Source organism: Myotis brandtii, unplaced genomic scaffold (genome assembly GCF_000412655.1).
Source record: "Myotis brandtii unplaced genomic scaffold, ASM41265v1 scaffold1875, whole genome shotgun sequence".
NCBI classification, from domain to species: domain Eukaryota; kingdom Metazoa; phylum Chordata; class Mammalia; order Chiroptera; family Vespertilionidae; genus Myotis; species Myotis brandtii.
This window is the reverse complement of record NW_005356961.1, coordinates 322,515-344,661: the sequence shown is the minus strand read 5'-3', so window position 1 is coordinate 344,661 and position 22,147 is coordinate 322,515. Positions and strand designations below refer to the sequence as shown.

At 41.9% G+C, this 22,147-nt stretch overlaps 1 non-coding gene across 1 annotated transcript in view; it reads right to left on the bottom strand.

Moving 5' to 3' along the window:
* Positions 1–22,147, bottom strand: part of LOC102261754 — a 47,026-nt gene that overhangs the window by 4,524 nt on the left and 20,355 nt on the right. The window lies entirely within an intron of this gene.

Sequence of the window (22,147 nt, the reverse complement as noted above, 5' to 3'; positions counted from 1 at the left end):
GAGTTTGTCCTGTCTGGGGTTCCTGCCGCCTCCAGGACTCAGACACTTCAAATAAAGCCCCTAATACTCTCCACAGCCCACTATCCTCCCTTGCCCTGGTCCAGCCACAAGGCCCATGGTGGCCGAGATACTTGGAAGGAGAAAGACCACAACCTAAAAGACTTTCTTTCTCTGAGGCTACAAAACATGCTGACCAGACCCGCCTGAAGCCCGATAACTCTCTCCGCACACGTACTCATTCACACCAACTCACACTTACACTTGTCACCAGACAGCAGAGAGCCTCGTGGAGAATCAGAAAGGGAATGAAAATGGTAAGTACCTCCCAATGCCACCTAAACACAACCTCTGCTGGGTCAACTCCGCCAGCCAGTCGCAAGCCGCAGCAGTATGCGTGGTAACACCAACACTACTGCATAGTGATGTGTGTCACGTGGCCCGTGGTTCCAGCCCTCCCTGGGTTGCAAGCTCCACCCCACTGGGAGTGGAAAGTTGCTTCCCAGTCCCAGAAGGAATTTTCCTTCCTTTCTCCACCCCCCCCCCCCCCCCTTTTTGTGTCTTTGTCTAGGAACGTTCTCAACGCTGTATTTCACCTGCTGATTGCCCCTCCAAATCTTCCTCACAGTACAGACGCTTCAGTGGCCTTAAGAGAGCCTGTAGTCTCCCCAAAGATTCGTGAAAGCTTTTTTTAGGGTCTGAAGAATTGCAAAGCTATTTAAAGCATAACAGGTATCCAGAAAAGTAAAAAGAATTGATAAATCCAAGCACATAAGCCTTAAAACTCGCACACATCCTGTGACTGAGCATTTCTACTTCTAGAGCTTTATGTTAAGGAAACTGCCTTGCACGTGGAAAAAAAAAAGATGTAGATACATAGCACTTACAAAGCAGCTTAATTTATAAAAGCATGGTTACGGACTTGTTATATAAGTAAACTTTGGCACATTTTTTTCAATTACATTTTACATTCAATATTGTTTTGTATTAGTTTCAGGTATACAGCATAGTGGTTAGATAATCATATACTTTGCAAAATATTCCAATATTTCCAGTACACACCTGGCACCTACATAGTTATTACAATATTAATGATTTTGAATACTATTCCTATGCTGTACTTTACATCCCCATGACTATTTTTGTAACTACCAATCTGTACGACTCAATCCCTTCACCTTTTTTCACCCAGTCCCCCAACCCCCATACCCTCTGATAACCATCATTCCGATCTCTGTATCTATGACTTTGTTTCACTTTTTTGTTTGTTTATTTTGTTATTTCGATTCTACATGTAAGTGAAATCATATGCTATTTGTCTTTCTCTGACTGACTTATTTCACTTAATATAATTAACCTCTGTCACAAATGGTAAGATTTCATTCTTTTAAAGGCAGAGTACTAATTGCTTGCCTCCATTTCATTTCATTCTTTTTTGGGGATTTTCTCCTGTTCTTTTGTTTGGGGCATATTTCCCTGTCTCCCCATTTTGGCTGCCTCTCTATATTCATTTCTGTGCATTGGGTATATCTGCTATGTCTCCCAGTCTTGGTAGGGTGACCTTATATAGTAGGTAGGTATCCTGTGGGGCTCAGTGGTGCAGTCTCCTTGATCACCTGAGCTAGGTGCTCCAGGAATGTCCCTTGTGTGGGTTATGTGAGGCCTCCTGTTGATCCTCACCGAGGATATTTTTCCATTGTTTTTTTAGGGAGAGTAGAAGAGAGAGGGAAACACAGACAGAAACATTGACGTGAGAGAGACACATCGACTGGTTGCTTCCCACACACACCCCAACCGGGGCCAGGGATGGAGCCTACAACCAAAGGACATGCCCTTGACCAGAATCCAACCGGCAACCCTTCAGTCCTTGGGCCAGCGCTCTAACCACTGAGCTAACCAGCCAGAGCTGTAGATGAGTCTTGATGAGTCTCATCTGTGGGTGGGGTTGAGCCTCAGGCTGACTGACAATGAGGACTGACCCTGACCACAGCATATGAGCTTCTGTGCAGGGGCTGACCCTATGAAGCGGAATTCACTCTGGTGCCAACAGAGATCTCCCTTTGGTTGTACCGCTTGTGGAGCTAATTGGGTCGTGCTCTAATCTGGTCTGAAGCCCACCATTGTGTTTTAGTCCTGGGGCCTCTTAGGAGGGACTCCAGTGCAGGCCAATGTCAGACACTGCCTGTGATCAGACCTGGGCTACCTGTTTGGAGGTACAAAGAGATCAACACTTTGTGGCTGCCTCTGCTGGGACTGGGTGCATGCCAGAGGGTCCAAGCTGCATATCAAGGCCAGCTTAGGGTTTGCTCATTTTTAAAGTAGTCAGTTAGGATCTCAATGGTGTTATGAGTACGAAAGCCATTTCTAGAATATCTCTGTTTGAATCTGCCATCCAATCCCAAAGCATAAGTATTTCAAATATATACAACTGTGGCAAAAGTGTGTTTGAATATGAACTTTCATGTTGTAAACTGTTCAGATGATATTTAGAATCACATCTGGTCCATAAGGTAGGGAATGCAAAGGTAAAATACCACTGGACCCTAAACAGGCTGAGGCTGAGTGGGAACGGAGCTGATTTCTTTGTGTATTTCTGAAAACCAGGCCTAAAAAGGGAACAAAAGGAAGGCTTTATGGTCTGGCTACAGCTTCTGAAAATAAATGCAGCCTCTTTAACAGACCTACTAGGAAGGCAGGCACTTAGTGAAAATGAGAAACATCAAGGCATAGAGCAAAGAGCAAGCCATTTGAAGCTCTGGAAACACGAGTTAGAATCCCATCTCCACTGCTTCCTCTCTGTGGGACCAAGAATGTTAGCTCAACATATATGAAATTCAATTTCCTCCCCTGTAAATTGTGTTTAGTAATCTTATCTTTTAGGATTTTTAGGGAAAAAGAACACTGTAAATATTCAACTCAGTTCTTGGTCATAGCATATACTCAATAAATGATGTGTTATCATAAATATCATTACTATTATGGTTAAATTTTTCTAAAACTACCTGTACTTGGTAGTTATATTTTTATTGGGCTTGTGTTCTCCATGAAAACAATGGTTTTTGGCAAATACTAGTATTTGAGGCACAAAAAAGTAAACTAGATTTCTGGACAATTCCTTCTCCTCTCCCTTTTTTATCTGCTTCCTCCTCATAATTTTGCACACCATGTGCCTTCTTAATGCTTATCACTTTCTCCATTTAGAATGAACTCCTTTGTTTACAAGTGAAAAACTACAGCCAGAGCCTAGTTTTCTTCGCCCAAGACCACACCCAAGTTAGATCCTGAGTGCATCATCAATGTATTGTCTGATTCCAAATGAAGTGATCTTGCCACTCTACCACCTGCTGTTTATTCTGCCAATGTATTTCAAAGAGCTAGCAGTCATTGAGCGCTTACTCTGTGTACTTAACCAAAACTATTTCACTCTCACACTCATAACCCTAGAAAGGCAAAAACAATCACTATTCTCACTTTACAAATGAAAATGCTGATGTTCAGAAAGAGTAAGTAATTTGCCCAAGGACACACAGTGGCCATGTTATAAAAGACACTTGTCCAAACAGAAAATCCTTCATAATTATGGGAATCAAAATACAAAGATGGGCCTGGCTGGCGTGGCTCAGTGTTTGAGCATCGACCTATGAACCAGGAGGCCATGGTTCAATTCCTGGTCAGGGCACATGCCCAGGTTGTGGGCTTGATCCCCAGTGTGGGGCGTGCAGGAGGCAGCCAATCAATGATTCTCTTCCATCACTGATGTTTCTATCTCTCTCTCTCCGTCTCCCTCTCTGAAATCAATCAAAATATATTTTTTTAAAAAAATACAAAGATGCACCCTGACCGGTTTGGCTCAGTGGATAGAGTGTTGGCCTGCGGACTGAAGGGTCCCGGGTTTGATTCCAGTTAAGGGCATGTACCTTGGTTGCGGGCACATCCCTAGTGCAGGTGTGCAGGAGGCAGCTGATGGATGTTTCTCTCTCATTGATGTATCTGGCTCTCTATCTCTCTCCCTTCCTCTCTGTAAAAAAATCAATAAAATATATTTTTAAAATAAATAAAAATACAAAGATGGGATGGCATCTATGTCCACCTTTCTGCCACTGACTTCCCAGCTGTAGTTGCATGAGCTCCTGCGTGCAGCTCTGGGTTCCTACCTGGAAAGCCCCCCTTTTGGCCTCTTCCTGAACCAAATATCTAGTCACAACTGGAGGGGGAGGAGTCTCCAAAGAATGTGGAGACCCTGGGTTTAGTCAGCAAAGTCTAAAGCCTGAGCTCTTTCGTTTTTTTAATTTTCTCTCTATAACTAGCTAGCTATAGATATAGATGATGATAGATAGATAGATAGATAGATAGATAGATAGATAGATTAGATATAGATAGATAGATAGATAGATAGATATAGGTAAATAGAGTTCAGAGAGGAAAGGAGAGGGAGAAAGAGATAGAAACATTAATGATAAGAGAGTATCATTGATCGGCTGCCTCCTGCACACCCTACATTTGGGATCAAGCCTGCAACCCGGGCATATGCCCTGGCCACGAATCAAACCGTGACCTCTTGGTTCATAGGTTGCCACTCAACCACTGAGCCATGCCAGCTGGGCTAAAGCTTGAACTCTTCTAGTGAGGGTTTGTTCCCCCAAGTCACAGAGTGTTCAGGATCAGATACCCTATATCCTGCACCAGGACACCTGGTGTCAGAGGCACCAAGATTTTGCAGAAGAGCCAAACGATCAGGAATTAGGTGCACCACTCTCTCCCTTTTGGGCTTTGGCTGGCTCTTCATTAAAACAAGAGTTTGTGCTAGAATCCAAAGGTTCCTCAGCTCTAACATAGAATAAATAATGCAGCTGTATGTAGGGTGTTGAGACAGATAGTGGCTCTGAAATCAGACAGGCCTAATTGGGAAACTACTTTGCTGTGTTTTGGAGAAGTTACTTATGTTTTAAGCCCGTTTCCTCCTCTATGGAAAAGAGATTTTGTGAACTAATACACATAAAGCAATGGCTAGCAAATAGTAAGCACTTAAAAATATTCACTAATATACTTTTTCAATTAAAATTTAAGGGACATTTGGGGATATATTTATCCCTAAAAAGTCTCTCCCACTTACTCCTTACATCAGTAGTACCCACCTCATGCCACTCACGTGCCCCAAGTCATCCAACCTTTTCTGCCTGGCCTTTTTGATCTTCCACAATCTTCTTTTTATCTCCCATGCTATATCGTTAAGCTTTTGAAGCCTAGGGATCATGCCCTATAAACCTATTTGCCTTATACCAGCCAGTACAGAATAGAGATTTCACTGATTGAGTAATTGGTTGTTTTTCCCTCTCTGGCTTCAGTAATCTCATCTGTAAAATGTTAGGACTGTGAACAACATCTTCTAGCTTTGATACTCAAAAGATATATGAAAAAAGCCCCACAGTTTTATCAGAAAAAGATAAAAAGTCTTAGCCGTTGGCATAAATTGAAAGGATCTTGTTCTGAGATGCAATGTTGATGATTTCATAATAGTTCTCATGTTTCTTGGAAACTCCAGAAAACTAAGATTTGCTGTTTCTCCCTCCACCCAAAGTAAGAAATAGCAGGACCTCTGAGATGAAACATCATATCGCCTAGTTGGGGAAACAACCTCAGGAATTCAGTACCAACATGGCAAGTTTAATATTTTGCTAATGGGACATCATTGTTTTTCACACAATAGGTAATATAACCCTGACTCTCATCTGAAAGAGGGACTGTCCCTCTGCTTAAACTGTTTCAAAAGAAGTACTGTGTTGCTTCCTTATAGTTTCAATGTAGGGGACTGGAATTTCTTCCTAGAGTTTGAGGACACTTGTTTTAAAAAATGAAAAGAAAAAAGGCACCTTTCTTCTGCAGAGCACAATGTCTCCACTATCAGGTTGGACACAAAGCAAGTGCCTATAAAGTCTTGGCCACTGAGGGTAGAGAGAAGAGAACTGGAAATGGACAGAGAGCATTGAGGGAGGATCCAGGAGGCCAGAAAAAAGTAACTTTCTTTCTTAATGTTAGACTCAAAAGGACTTCCTAACTTCAATCTATTTCTATCTGATCATTAAAAACTTGTGTTTATTCTAAGCATGAGAAAACATCAGACAGACCTAAATTGGGGTACATTATACAAAATACCTGACCACTACTCTTCAAAAATATTAAGGTCATGAAAGACAAGGAAAGACTGAGGAACTGGCATAGAAGGAGGAGAGTAAGGAGATACGACATGACTAAGGTGACAAATGCAATGTGGAATCCTGGAACAGAAAAGACTTCAGTGGAAAAACTGATGAAATCTGAATGAATTTTGTAGTTTGGTTAATAGTATTGTATCAAGGTTAATGCCTTACTTTTGATAAATATTCTGTGGTTATATAAGATATTAACTTAAGGGGAAGCTGGGTAAAGGAATTCTCTGTACTATTTTCACAGCCCTTTATAAGTCTAAAATTACCTCAAGATAAAAGTTAATAAGGGGGAAAAAGTTAATAAGGGGAGCCTGAGACACCTTGTCCTCAACATCAAAAGACAACGGTTCTCCTCCAGACCCCCTCTTTCCTGCCAGCTTCTCATTTCCTCTGAGAACTTAACAGTGACTCTTAAAGGCCTCTAGCTGCCTTAACAGCAAGTCAGTCCAGCAATCTGAAGAAATGACCTGGTTAGACCTGCATTTTCCAAATAATTAAAACAAACTTTTCTTGCAGGCACTATTTTTAGGAAAGTAGTATCCATTTCTGTGCCTTCTTATACAGAGCATGGAAAACAGTGCTTAATTTTTCATTGTCTACAAGTATTAGTACAAACATCTGCTTTTGTACAGTATCTAAATAAGAGCTCTTGGGGCTGGCCAATGAGGACAGCTAATTGTAGTGTTGGATATTTTGGTTCTGTTCCGTGAACCTGCACTGTCTCCTCTTCCCTTATAAGACTGCCCTGTTGGTTCTTTAGCGGGAGAAGGGGGCACATTAGATGAGTGACTTTGAGGTGACAGCTTGGGGCATCTGGTACCCCAAAGAATCCTCATAAATCACTAGAGCACAAGTCATTTTCACCACTCTCTGGGTTTTCTGAAATGATGTCATAATCATCATCATCAGTTTTCCAGTTGGTGACCAGAGCCCACCCTACAGAGGACAAATTTTCATAAAAAAGAACCAATGATGTGGCAGCATCAAGAGCCAAAGAATCGATGATATACTGAGCTCCACCTGTATGTTTGTGTGTCACTGAAATTCAGGTATCACTGGGGCCAAGGCTTCACGGGGTAAAGCAGCCAGAGCACTATGACCACTGTAGGGTGTCCCATTGGCATCCACTGATACCACATGCCCTGTTCACACTTCTTTCTTGGACTTGGTAAATTTATTTGTCACTAAGAACAGGGCTGAATACTTAATCTTGAGGGTCACTTTCAGCTATAACATTCTAGGGGTCTGCTCTTTGAGATATGATTTTCTCTTTTATATGAAATCCTCCAAAGCCATCAAAGAGTAATTATCACGCCTGAATGATGCAAATCTGTTTTATCAATTAGGCATGATCGTCTCTTTTCTAAGTGCATTATCGCAGATCCCACTAGGCCACACCTTAAAGAGCTTTATGTTGGGAGAAAGTGTCAGTGTTGATCAACAGCATAAATGGGTCTCTGTGCAACAAACCATTGGGCAACTCCAAAACCTCCTCTTGTAGAAGCATATATGAGCTAGTGCCCATCTACAGTAGGGAAGCTGATGTCCATTCAATGAGTCCCAGAAGGAAATTTGCCCAAGCTGCAGATTGTGGAGAATGCTTGAAATTTTTCCACTGACTTTGTTCTTCCCTTTACAGAAGTCTTGACTTGCTTCATCATGATTCCATGTGTAACCCAGAGCCAGATGAAGAAATAAAGAAATTCCTCCATACAAGTTCTTCAACTTAAATGTCCAAACTGAGTAAAACCAGAGTGTACTAGGGTATTAAGGGAGCTTCAAAGAAAGGAGATCAAGCAGGACCTCAGCAGACAAGTTTGCTGAGGTCTAGAGCCCAGGCTGGGGAAGAGAGTGCCCCTCTAACTCTACCCCACGACCAGGCACCAAGATCAGGAGAGCTTGGGGCTGTATTTCCCACCATCAGGTTGTCTTGACTTCTTTGCCCTGGTTTCAAGACCATCACGTTACTAACCCACATACTTGTTATCCTACAGAAGAGGGATGGAGCACAAAGGGTGTGGGATTTGGACACAGATAGATCTGGGTCTGCATTTTAACTCTGCCATTTATGAGCTGTCGTACTTTATGCAAGGTACTGAACAGCTCTGTGACTCAGTCTCCTCATTAAAAGGAAGATAATAGTTCTCTGCCACAGGGTCATTGGGAGGATTAGAGATAATGCACATAGAGCTCCTGATAGCAGTGCTTAGGACATGGTAGTCATGGCAACCATTAAATGGTAGCTGTTTTTCTCTATTCCACGTGAAAGAAGCCAGACACAAAAGGCCACATATTGTACGATTCCATTTGTATGAAATGTCCAGAATGGGAAAATCCATAGAGACAGAAAGTAGATTAATGGTTGCCAAGGGCTGGGGGGAAGGAGGAATGGAGAGTGACTGCTAATGCATAAGGCTTTCTTTGGGGGATAATGAAAATGTTCTGGAATTACATCATGGTAATAGTTGTGCAACATAGTGGATATACTAAAAATTACTAAATTTTATATTTTAAAAGGGTAAATTTTATGAGACATGAATTATATCTTAATTGAAAATTCTTAAAAATAAATTCTCTGTTCCTCAGTTTATGAATATTAATAGAAATGAATATTTATTGAATGTGGATAACAGTAGTACCCACCTCATAGGGTTTTGTGAAGATTAAATGAGTCAATTAATGTAAAATATTTAGACTAAACCTGAAATACTATAAAAGCTCAATAAATGTCAGCTATAATTATTACTGTTATTGTTATTATCATAATCATCATCATTTTTATCATAGGTAGCATAGTCTAGTAGTCAATATCAATGGAGTTTAAGTCAAATAGACCTAGTTTAAAATCTGATTTCACACTTAGCAGCATATATTATAATGGTTGATGGTACAGTCACTGGATTCAGATTTTCTTAATATTTATCAGTTGTGTGACTTCAGACAATTTTCCCATCCCTTCTATTCCCCCTTTTCTTCATCTGTAAAATGGAGGTAATACTAGTTCATACCTAATGAGTTACCATGAGAATTAAATAATGTATACATTAGGATGCTTTTGGCTTTAAATTTCAGAAAACTGGCTCAATTAGTTTTAAGCCAGATAGATGGGAAAGAAAGAAGAGGTTTAATTTTCACCAGCCATTAGTTTTGGAATGCTTCTCAGAGACTTCTCTGCCCAAATTTTTCTCCTGGGTTGTTAAGATTGCTATTCCTGCCCTAACCGGTTTGGCTCAGTGGATAGAGCGTCGGACTGCGGACTCAAGGGTCCCGGGTTCGATTCCAGTCAAGGGCATCCTTGGCTGCAGGCACATCCCCAGGGGGGGGCGTGCAGGAGGCAACTGATCTATGTTTCTCACTCGTCAATGTTTCTAACTCTCTATCCCTCTCCCTTCCTCTCTGTAAAAAATCAATAAAAATATATTTTTAAAAAAGATTGCTATTCCTATGTATTTAATGTAAACTGTTTCAAAATGTTGGTAATAGGCAGGAACTAAATAAAACAATACCACATATGCCGAGAGTATAAATCTCACTGAGAAGGCTGCAAACTATTTCAATAATGTAACATTCCTGCCCAATCAATGGTATCATTCAGAATGACACTTAGAATAGGCTAATATAATGCCAACATACCCCCTACAAGGCAGTTAATGCAATGGGAAGCTATAAATCAAAGCCCTGAATTGGGCCTCTCAAACCTAGCTTAAATTTTTCCATCAGCAAATTAGGAAATGAAAGCAGAATGCATTCTCCGATTGGCAGCCTAAGTATGGAAAAGCATCTTATCACTGTACTTACAATTAGAGAATCACAAGATTGCATGGTTCTTTAGTAAAGATGAATTCATTCTCTGGAGTTGCCGATGGAGGCCTTGAGACTCAATGAGAGGAAGCCCTTGCCAAGGTCAGACCAGCTGGATTTCAACTGGATTGAACCTACATTCTAGCCTTGTGTTTTTCTTTCCCTTCTTCTGTCCATCACAACAGCTGATATACAGGGGGTCCCCCAAAAATATATATACACTTTAACAGCTGATAGCTCAATTTTTAAAATGAAATATATTTTGAATAAACACTACCTTTAGAATTATTCAAAGTGTGTGTGTATGTACATTTGGGGGGGGGACGATATATATATATATAGTCAAGGTTCTAACTGCTTTCATGGCCTTGTTTCCAGGGCAGGCTACAGCATCATCTACTCCATGGATTCTGTGCTCAGTCAGCCCCCTGCCCCAAGAATCCAAGATTTTAGGGAAATTTTGTACCATTCAACCCAATCTGGACCTAAGTTTCTTCTCAGTGTTCAAACCACTAACAGATTTCCTCAGCCATTCTACTTTCTTTCCCCCTGGTTGGGGCACAATTGTACTTACATCTATTATGAAATCATTAAGATTTCAAAGTACTCTTCAGTATTTCATATTGATTTGTCAATAATGAGTAAATCCCTAATAAAATGAGTACTTTTCCTCCTTGATGGTTTATGACTTGAGCTGATGGAATATATTGAAAAGTACTTAAATACTCACTGTATCCTTCACTATGAGTATACATGCACGCACACACATACACAGGACTGTCATATATTTCCTGGATGAGGTTAAAATTCTAAAGGCATTCGAGGTTCCTTGATTCCACCCAAGGAATCTTGTCCAAACATTTCTCTTTAACAAAAATGTTGGAAACTCATGCAAAGATTAGTTAAAGATGGCAAAATACATAACAGATCTACTTCTTGCTTATTACCAAGTAAGAGTTTGCTCCATTAAAAGGCATTGAATGGGAACACATCCAGGCCAAGTACTATTCAGATTCCTCTGCTCTTGTTCCTGGCGTTTGGACAGAGGCCCCACTGGTAAGCTCCCTCTGAGAGGGATGGACTGAATTATGTGTTCATCTAAGTGTCAGATAGGGTCATTCTGGAAAGTGGGTCCTTTAGCTTTGCTGAAGAGAGGAAGTGGGAAACACTGTTAAAATTTGTTCACATTCCACTCCCTCTGCCTTCAAAGGAAACCTCAGAGGTGAGGTACCAAAGTGGCTTCCAGTAAACAGGAGAGCACAGACATCCCCTGCCTCTGTCACACTGCCTTTGGTGTGTAGACAGAGTCGCTGTGACAGACAGCAAGAAGCCCAGCTCTCTCCTTGTTGGTTCTTGCTGTGGGGTGTCACAGGCATAAATCACTGCTGTGTGGGCCCACTGTACATTTTAGCACTTTTAGATGCTATATATTTCAAATAATTTTATTCCAGTGATGAGGGGTGGGGTAAGCAACTGCCTACGAGACAGGAGTTGTGAAGAGGTTGTCACCTCGAGTTCCCTCTGGCACGCACACGCACATGCGCGCATGCATGTGCACACACACACACACACACACACACACACACACACACAGTGCTGCAGGCAGAGATACAAAGCTGTCCATGTGAGTCAGCAGGGCTTTGTTCTTATTTGCCCTCTTCTCAAAGTATGTACACTTAGTACAGCAACTTTTCATTTGTTTCTGTAAGTCCTGGGGGGGAATCATAAATCTATCTATTTATGAAAATTGGTAATGGCTTTCTTCTTCTATTTCAATTGACAGACATAATGCGTAAAAAGGACATTCATATTGATCCTATTTCATCAAAACAATTTCAAGAAGTTCATTGGTCAAAGGAGAAAGTTGTTAGCTACTGCTTAGCACTGTAATAATTAGCAATTTGTTTTCCTGGAGACATGTAATTACCACACCTGTCATTGTGCTTCGGGCCAGACCTTTCTGAGAGAATATTTATAGAGCCATGTGATTATTCTGCCTCCATGTGAAGAGGTGCATAGATGCCCCCCATGTAACACATCACATTTGGTAACTCCATCATGTGCAATCTGGGGATGGGTGGGACCATTCCTGTGCAGGTACCAGCTCTGCCCAGAGCTGGGGAGAGAAACAAAATGGCTGCTGCAAGACTTCCTATCAACATGCATGCTAGTTTCTCTGGATATGTCAGTGCATAAATAATTGTCCTTTCTTTAGGCAGTGTATTAGTTTCCTGTGGCTACCATAACAAATTAACACAGCTTAAAACAACAGAAATATATTCTCTCACAGTTCTGGAGGCCAGAAGTCTGAAATCAAGGTGTCATCAGGGTCATGCTCTCTCTAAATCAGAGGAGAATCCACCCGGCCAGCATGGCTCAGTGTTTGAGCATTGAGCTATGAACCAGGAGGTCAAGGTTTAATTCCCGGTCAGGACACATGCATGGGTTGCAGGCTTGATCCCCAGTGTGGGGTGTGCAGGAGACAACTGATCAATAATTCTCTTTCATCATTGATGTTTCTCTATCTCTCCCTCTCCCTTCCCCTCTGAAATCAATAAAAATAAATAAATTAGGGGAAAATCCTTCTTTGCCTCTTCCAGCTTCAGTTGGCCCCAGACATTCCTTGGTTTGTAGCAACGTTAACTCCAATCTCTGCCTGCATGTTCACAAGGCTTTCTCCTCTGTCTCTGTGTCTCAAACCACCCCCTCCTTTCTCTTATAAGAACTCTAGAGGCCCGGTGCATGGATTTGTGCACCGGTGGGGTCCCTCGGCCTGGCCTGCAGGGATTGGGCCGAAACCAGCTCTCCAACATCCCCTGAGGGGTCGAGGATTTCGAGAGGGCGGTTCTCGGGTGATGCACCCCGGGATCGAGCTCCCTCCTCTCTTCTCCCAATATTATGTCACTTCCTCTCTGCATCTGTCTCACTTCTTTCATCTCAATTTACCCTAAATTTGGGGGTAACTGACAACTTGTGGGCATTTAGCTGCAAAATACAATTATTTAGCAAACAGGATTTACTTAGCCTGGAATCTAGTTAATCTAGGGCAGGACCCTGCTCAATGTCAGGCTCCTGCCTAGGCCCTTCCGCCCAGGTGGAGTCCTGTGGCGACAGGAACCTCCTTCTTCCCACCTGAACTGCTCCTTCACCTCCTTCCTTCTCCAGAGGTTGCCCACTGTCCGCCCAGAAGGAGGGAAGCCACGGCCAGTTTCCCAGCTGAGAGTGGTAGTGGGAAAATTCGCTGCCTCCACTGGCAATCAGTAGTCAGCAGATGGGCTGGTGCGGGCACCAGATGTCGGGGCCACAGCCAGTAGGTCCTGCATATCTCATCATTTAGCTAATCCAGTCAAAAAGTTTCTGTAAGGGCCAGACCTACGACCTCTGCAATGGGCTAGAGGCCCCGTGGGGAGCCAGACTTGAAGTGGGGAGCCAATGGGCTAGAGGCCAGGTGCACGGTGAGGTCCCTCGGCCTGGCCTGTGGGGATTGGGCCAAAATCAACTCTCCGACATTCCCTGAGGGGTCCTGGATTGTGAAAGGGCTCAGGCCAGACCGAGGGACCTCACTGGTGCATGATTGGGGCTGGGGAGGATTGAGGGAGGGATCCAGTGTGGGTCCGGCCCATCTCGCTCAGTCCCCATCAGCTGGAAGCCAACCTACCAGTCTGAGCGTCTGCCCCCTGGCGGTCAGTGTGCGTCATGGTGACTGGTTGAAAGATTGAACAATTGGTCAGACACTTAGCATATTAGGCTTTTATTATATAGGATAAATAATTGGATTTAGGGCCCTAAATCCAGGATGATCTCATCATAACTTAATAACCTCTACAAAGACCCTATGTCCATATAAGGTTGTGAACCGCGTCCAGCACAGCCATGGTGAGCCTGAGGAGGGGCAGTAAAGGATTAAAGAAGACAGACAAGAGAATACAGCTGAGGCTCAGTGGGTCTCCCATGCCTGGATGAGAACACTGAAAGACCCAACCTGTAAGCCAGATCAAAAGAAGGGTAGTGGTCAACATGTTTACAATGTTCTTGTGAGTTTCACTTGTTTTGGCAGCACTTGCTGCACCTCCCACAGCCCTTTAGCTACCTAGGAAAGAACAAGGGAGGACTATAAGGTCAAGCTTAATTATGCTAGGAGGGCTCTGCCCTCCAAGCTGAACTTGTTTGTGGCCCTGCCACAGGTCAGTCCAAGGCTTGATCCTATAGCTGCTCCCTACAAGGTTGCATTAATAAGTATTGAGGTTTAAAGGTGAATATATCATTGGGGGGGCACAATTCAACCCACTACAGGCAGGATATTCAAGATTTCTTGTGGCACATGGACTCATTACAAATCGCACCTATCCCAAGCTTGCTTTCTTTCCCTTCCTTCCTTCCTTCCTTCCTTCCTTCCTTCCTTCCTTCCTTCCTTTCCTCTCTTTCTTCCTTTCTTAATGCCTTAAAGACTAGGACTGAAGACAGGAACTTCAATGAAAACATGGGCCATGCTCAGAGTGTTTGACTTAAAACCCGAGAGAAAACGGAATTTGCAAAGCTCTGCGACCTGGGCACTATGCTGGACTGAAAACTCCACGCTTGCTTACATTTAACCCTATAAGATACGGGTCACTGTGACCAGCCTGCAGATGAGGATACTGAGGCTCAGAATAATCCACCCAATGTCTGCCAGCAATCTGTGGGCAGGACCACATCAGAGGCCATATGGCCTCATACATTGTGGGTATTGCACACACTGAGCAGTAGAGCCTCACTCATAGCTGACAGGTAGAACTGACTCATTATTCAGATGTACTGTTGGCTTTAGGTAGAGACAGAATAGATGGCATTGATGTAACAGCCCTGGAGGAGCTCTGAGTAGGACCCAGATCACTCCCTCCCTGAACTGCCTCACCAGCTGATTAGTGCCTACTTTACCACCACAACCCCTTTCAGTTCCTAAATACAGATGATTCAAATGAAAATCTCCCAGAGCTGTAACACCCACTCTGAAATATGTGCCAAAAATAGGCCTTTTAAGAAGCAAATCTGATCAAAAGAGGAAAAAGTGGAAGAGAGCAAGGGCTGGCTGCAGGTCCCCCTGAAGAAGGAGATTGGAGACACTCTAAAGATGCCTGCAGCAGCCAGCTTATGCTGGCCCATTAATTCTGTGTAGCACGTGGCAGCTTGGTGATTCTGGACCAATCAGCCACCTCTTTTTGCCTCAGGTTCCCATCTATAAAGTGAGGATAAATATTTCCAAGGATCTAGAACAGCTTCTCTGGATGCTGGCTTGAGCAATGTTTTACACAGAAACACAGGCCATATACATTGGTCCAGGAGACAAATTCAAGTGAAGCCACCAAAAAGACATCAGAAGGAGAAGGGAGCTTTTTTTCCCACCAAAGCTTTTCATTTTTTTATTTTATTGAGAAATAATTCACATGACATAAAATTCACTATTTTAAAGTATACAATTCAGTATTTTTAGTATATTCACTATGTTGTACAATCCCTGTCACTAATTCCAGGACACTTCCATTAGAAAAAAAGAATATTTGGCCCTAGCCAGTTTGGCTCAGTGGATAGAGCGTCAGCCTGTGGACTGAAGGGTCCTGGGTTCGATTCCAGTCAAGGGCACATGCCCAAGTTGAGGGCTTGATCCCCAGTAGGGGACGTGTAGGAGGCAGCTGATCAATGATTCTCTCTCATCATTGATGTTTTATTTCTCTCTCCCTTCCTCTCTGAAATCAATAAAAAAATATTTTTAAAGGGGAACATTTTGAAAAAGAATTTAAATGTGTAAATATTTTCTCTAAATAGAAGACTGATGAGCAAGGAATATAGAGAAGATAATTCCAATTCCAGGCAATAAGTCAAAATGTTCTTTAGGCAGAGCTAAGAAATCAGAGCAATATAGTTAGTCCCAAAAAGACACAAAAGGGTCTGAGACAATATTGATAAACCACTCCTTGACAAAAGAGTAACTGCACTTGGAAAAGCAAGAAGAAGGCTAAGGGAACTGGGACAAAGCAAACAAATCAAATAAAGCAAGAGAGATTGCAGTCAGGTATGCAGAAGAATTTCTTGATCATAAGGATAAAATGTTGATACAGGGAGTTGTGAAACCCATTGCCCAGGGATATTCTGAAGCATGATAATGTATTTCTATTTGATTCCCTAGTTGTGCAATAGTAAAAGTTTTCAATGCCTTAGAATCTTTTAAGAGAAAAATATTCTTTAATATATATATCTGACCCCCCCAAATATGCATATTAACCCATATTTATTTTTAATGGTTTTATACAATAATGATTGGTGTTATTTTCTTAGTATTAGAGTAATAATTATAATGATTATTATTTTATAGAAATACTAGTATTTATAGAACATCTCTTAGGTGCCACATGCTTTCCACACATGAAAGCTCATAACCACCTGTAAAGTAATAAGGAGACTGAGATGCAATGGGTTCAAGTGATCTATCATGTGGTTAATCAATGGTATGACAGGAATACAAGGAAATTTTGGCTCACTTCAAAACTCAGATTCTTTCCACTACACTAAACTGCCTGGAATTCCAAGGTTTGCCTTTACAGATTATGTCTCTGAAGCATTCTGTGGGCTCCTGGAGGGCAGAAGTTCTGCATTTAACTTCTTTCTTACCCACATCTGCCCCTCCTCCACATCTGACCATCCAGCCAACCTCGTTGACTTCTCCCCTAGAATATATTGAATGCTTTCATTTCTCTCCATCTTTGACTCTATTACCTTCTAGCAAGGAACCACCATCCTTCCCAGGGGGGCATAAAGACCACTAACTTCATTTCTCTGCTTCCAGGCTTGCCTTTCCATAGTCAACTTTCCACATTGAAGCTAGAGACAGCTTTCTAAAATGCAAATCTGATGAGATCCACTGTTCTTAACAACTCTTCAATGCCTTTGCACTGCCTCCCAGTGCCCTCTACACTCATAATACAGGTCTAGGCCTTTCCACTGCTATTCCCTCAGCCTGAAATGACATGGCCTCTTTCTTCACCAGGCTAATCTGTACCTGCTGTATGCAGGTTTTCTGGGTTCTGCTGAGATGCCACCTTCTCACCTGCATTTTGGGACTCTTTCTCTATACCTCTATAGCACTCTATTTAATGACACTGTGTCACCCACATGACTGTTGATTTGTTTTCTCTGTGACAGGACTAAAAGCTCAAAGGCAGTGGCCTTGAACTTTTCATAAATGATTCCTCAGCGGATACTCATAAGCCATACATTCCCAATAACTGTATGAATAGAAAAATGTATGGTAACAGTCTGGACTCAAAATCAGTGCATAATAAATGCTCACTAGCTAAATGAATCCATTGATGAAACTGTAGGATCTTCTCCCTATTGATTGAAGATTCTCTTCTCTCTAGCCATGCAAACCTCACTTCAGACAGCAGAGAAGAAGCTCCCAAAAATAGAGGATGGAGAGTGTTATTCCTCTGCAAGCAGGGGAATAATGTTCCATGGCCACTAGGTAATTCTCCATGTTGTTGTTTATATCCAAAACTGCTTCTCTTAAACAATTCAGGCTTTGGGTTAGTCATCATTAACAAATGTGCTAACTCCCTGAGACAACAGATTGATTTAGGCTTAAGGTTATGAACACAAAACAAGGGGTATTGGCACATAATGTGCACTTTAATAATTTCACAGCACAAAGATGAGGAAGGTACTTTCATTTGCTTTCTCCGGGAGGTCAGTTCTTCTAAAGGAAAAAAAAATCATCTTTAGGGTGTCAACAACTTTCCTGGCATCTTCCCATTCTGTTTTGCTTTTCTTTGGCTCCTCTTGATCCTTGGGGAGGTAGGCATTTATATTTTAAAGATGATTAGATGATGTTGGGAATGTGAGAGAGTTGGTGGAGGTGGGCAGAGGACAAGCAGTACTTTTAAAAGGAAAAACAAAAGCATGTATGTTCCCTGACTTGATTTCATAAGTGTTTCAGGATGTGTCTTTAAGAAAAGGAAACAAATGGCAACTTGTATGGTCATTTAGATACTGCAATTAGCAGCCTTTTTGTATACATAAAGAGGTTTTGTGGAGGCAGAAGATGACTGAGAATCCAGCACAGCTGCCCACAGGCTCCCTCCACAGGACATTGTTTGCTAATTGGTCTGAGGGACCCTTCAGTGATCCCCCATAGGCTCCCTCGCCTTACACTGGAAGCTCTGGAATCTTAGAAATTAGCAAGGTGAGTAGAACAGGAAGAAGAGAAGAGCCAGCATTCAGGACAGGGGAGACTTCAAATACAGCAGAGAAAGCATGAGGAGGAAAATATATGTCCAGGAATTAGCGAAGATTAAAAAGTAATTGAAATACACACACACAAAAATGAAATGCTAGGAAATCAAACTTAGTTACTAAAATTCATGACCAAGGTGTTCTGAGAGTCTTGTTAGTTCCTCAAGTAACACAAATCAAACCCGTTGTCACTTTTTGCAAATTACTATTAATGTGGGACTATTATTCTTTTATGATGGTTTCTTGAAGGAGAAAAATAAAAGCCACCACTTTTCTTGGTCTCTGTAGCCCTAATCTAGCTAAAGTAACAATACAGCAAAGGCTATGGCAATGATCTAAGAACTGGAGATTTTGCAGACAAGATTGAAGTGATCAGTTAGCAGCCATCCTTTATTAATGGAGTGAAAAGGACATTTATCTTAGTGAGTCCTCAGGGTGAAGGAAAAGTCTGTTTATGGAATGCTTTTTGCTGAAAGCTTAATGAAGAACTTTACTGGTAGATATAAACAACAGGGGGGGCATTAAAAGCATTTTTTCACATTTTCATTTTGTCTAATCAGTTAAATGAGTGAAATTTAATTCATGACATGATGAGTATCATTGGCTTTCAATTTGGTGACATAATTTTATTGTCATAAACTCTCAGCCACTGGTGGCAATGAGAGATAGAAGACTCATGAAAATGAAACATTAACATACACCCTAATGCATATTTCTAAATGACCACCAAAAGTCTTTTCCTTTTGCCCTGGCTGAGTGGTACCATACACCAAAAGGTTGTGGGTTCAATTCCCAATCAGGGCACATAACTAGGTTGCGGGTTCAATGTTTCTCTCTCGCATCAATGGTTTCTCTCTCTCTCTCTCTCTCTCTCTCTCTCTCTCTCTCTCTCTCTCCTTTCCTCTATACCTAAAATCAGTAAAAACATATTCTCTGGGGAGGATTTTTTTTAAGTCTCGTCCTTTTTACCCTATGGCAACTGCCATAGGAGAATTGTGGAAGGAGGAATAGGCAGCCATCCACTCAAGACAGTATGATTTGGGCCTAACAGCCTCCACTCAAATTCATCTTTCATCTGGGGCCACAATATTTGAAGTTCTAAACATCAAGTGTCAGAGTCTTTCCACCCCTCTATGTCAGAAAGACTATTGATAAAGAAAGCACTTCCACAGAAAGATAATCAATAACTCCTACCTAAAGCAAATGATTTGTTGTAAACTGCTTTTCACACTCTCTAGACATAGGGAATCTAAAAATGACCTTAACTACAGGAATCTGATTTTCGCACAGCCTGGTTAAACATAGAGCTAAAAACTTCTAAATAGATTCTTTTAGGTCCTTCCCAGAGTCTGGATTTCCTCATTGCCCAACTCCAAGGAGTGTGATTACACTGTAGTCTATGTGAGTAGCGCCCCCTGGTGTCGCATGGTTCAAAACCTGCATGGTCAAATGTGGCAGCCCCTTCCAGATCTTTGGTGAAAGAATGATGCTGACCAACCTGCTCTGGCGATTTCAGAAGAGAACTGTTTGAACCAGTGCAGGTGCCTCCTACATAGAGGTCTAGTCATATAGCCAATGAAGATGATGGGTAGCATTAGCAGGGCCTCTTGTTAGGGATTTTAAAAGCATCTATAATCATCTTTGAGGTTTTCAGATCAATCCTTCAGGAAATGAGCTAACATTGCACCTAAGAAGACAAAGTAAAAATTACCACTGCCAAAACCACCCTGTTTTATACTATAATGGTGAATACATGCCATTATATATTTGGCCAAACGCATAGAATGTACAACACCAAGAGTCAACCCTGATATAAACTGTGGACTTCGGGTGATAATGTGTTAGTTAACAAAGGCTCAGTTGTAACAAATGTACCATTCTGGTGGAAGATGTTGATAGCTGGGGAGGCTGAGTGTATGGGGGGTGGCGGTCAGAGGATATAAGGGAAATATCAGTACCTTCCACTCAATTTTGCTGTGAGCAGAAAACTGCTCTAAAAAGTAGTCTAATAAATTTTTTGTTTAAATTACCACTGACCCTGCCCTGGTTAGTGTGGCTCAGTTGGTTGGGTGTAGTTCTGTGCACTGAAAGGTTGCCAGTTTGATTCCAGGTCAGGGTCAGGAGGCAGCTGCATCGGTGTTTCTGTCTCTCACTTCCTCCCTCTCTAAAAAGCAATCAAAATGTTTTTAAGATTACCACTGGCTCTAACCAGTGTTCTCAATCAGGAATTGTCTGGTATTTCTTCCCTTGAAAGCTTATTGAACAGCAAGCCACTGTTTTAATCACATATATCATGTTAAATTTTATATTCTTTTTAAAAATATTTTTTATTGATTTCAGAGAGTAAGGGAGAGGGAGAGATAGAAACATCAATGATGAAAGAGAATCATTTATTGGTTGCCTTCTCGCCCCCTACTACTGGGGATTGAGCCCATAACCCAGGCATGTGCCCTGATCAGGAATCAAACCATGACCAGCTGGTTCATGGGTTGATGCTCAACCACTGAGCCACACTGGCCGGGCTATGATTCTCTAGTAGCACAAGCAAAGGAATAATTCATTTGAGATTTTCAGGCAATCAGATCCAATTGCACACTTTATTTTCCTCTTTTATGGCAGGATGGATCTTAGCTTGAATTATCTGAATAATTGCTTTTGACTCCCAAGTTTCCTAAAATCCATGCTTTATTTCATGGGTATAGGCACTATACAAAAGGGTATTGTTTTTAACTTCCTGGGGGTGGGGAGGACAGAAAATCTCAGACAATATCACACAGTTTCTCCAGAGAAAAGCTGAAAGATGGTTTCTGGGTCTCCAAACTTTCATTCCTCTCAGCACATTTAAAGAAAGCATTGTATGCTTCTTAAAAGCATCTAGACTGCCGAAACCGGTTTGGCTCAGTGGATAGAGCATCGGCTTGCGGACTGAAAGGTCCCAGGTTCGATTCCGGTCAAGGGCATGTACCTGGGTTGCAGGCACATCCCCAGTAGGAGATGTGCGGGAGGCAGCCGATCGATGTTTCTCTCTCATCGATGTTTCTAACTCTCTATCTTTCTCCCTTCCTCTCTGTAAAAAATCAATAAAATATATTTTTTAAAAAAAGCATCTAGACTTTAAATAGAAATTTCAAATTTTGCAGTTGTGCATTTCTTCTTTTTTTATAAAAAAAATGATGCTGATATAATAGTGAGGCAGTCCTATGGTAAGAATTTTTAAGATGCCCATTCACCAAATGTCAGATATGTTCACATTTTTTCAAACCTTAGCTTTTTGTACCTAGGTAAAGCAGAAAAACAAAAAAAGTCAGACTCTCTTTTTCTTTGCCAACGGATACGACTGGAGAGTCACAAATTCCTTCCTTCATTCATTCAAGCATCAAGCGTTTCTTAGGCCCTACCTCTGTGCAGAGTGCTGTGCTCTCTCAGGCTCTAATCAGGTAAGCCTTCTGGAGGAGGTGCTGCAGTGAGGCTCCATAAGGGGACTGGTACTAATGGGGTGAAGAAGCTGAGGGGAGATATGGAAGTGAGGGCACCTGGCCTGCATATGTGACAAGAGTTATTTTAGGAATTGTGTGAGATAATGTAGAAGGCACTACTTTGAGAAGAGAAGACTATCTACACTAATAAAAGAGAAACATGGTAATTGGCGTACGACCGCTACCCTTCCCATTGGCTAATCAGCATATCCTTATGCAAATTAACTGTCAGCCAAGATGGCGGCCGGCAGCCAGGCAGCTGGAAGCGAACATGAGGCTTCCTTGCTTCAGTGACTGCAGACTCCAACGTTGCCGGCCTCTGAGTTGCAACTCTAAGCAACAATGTACTATGTTGCAAATAAGAAGCTAAACAAAACCCTAGAAACCAGCTTTCAGCCTGCC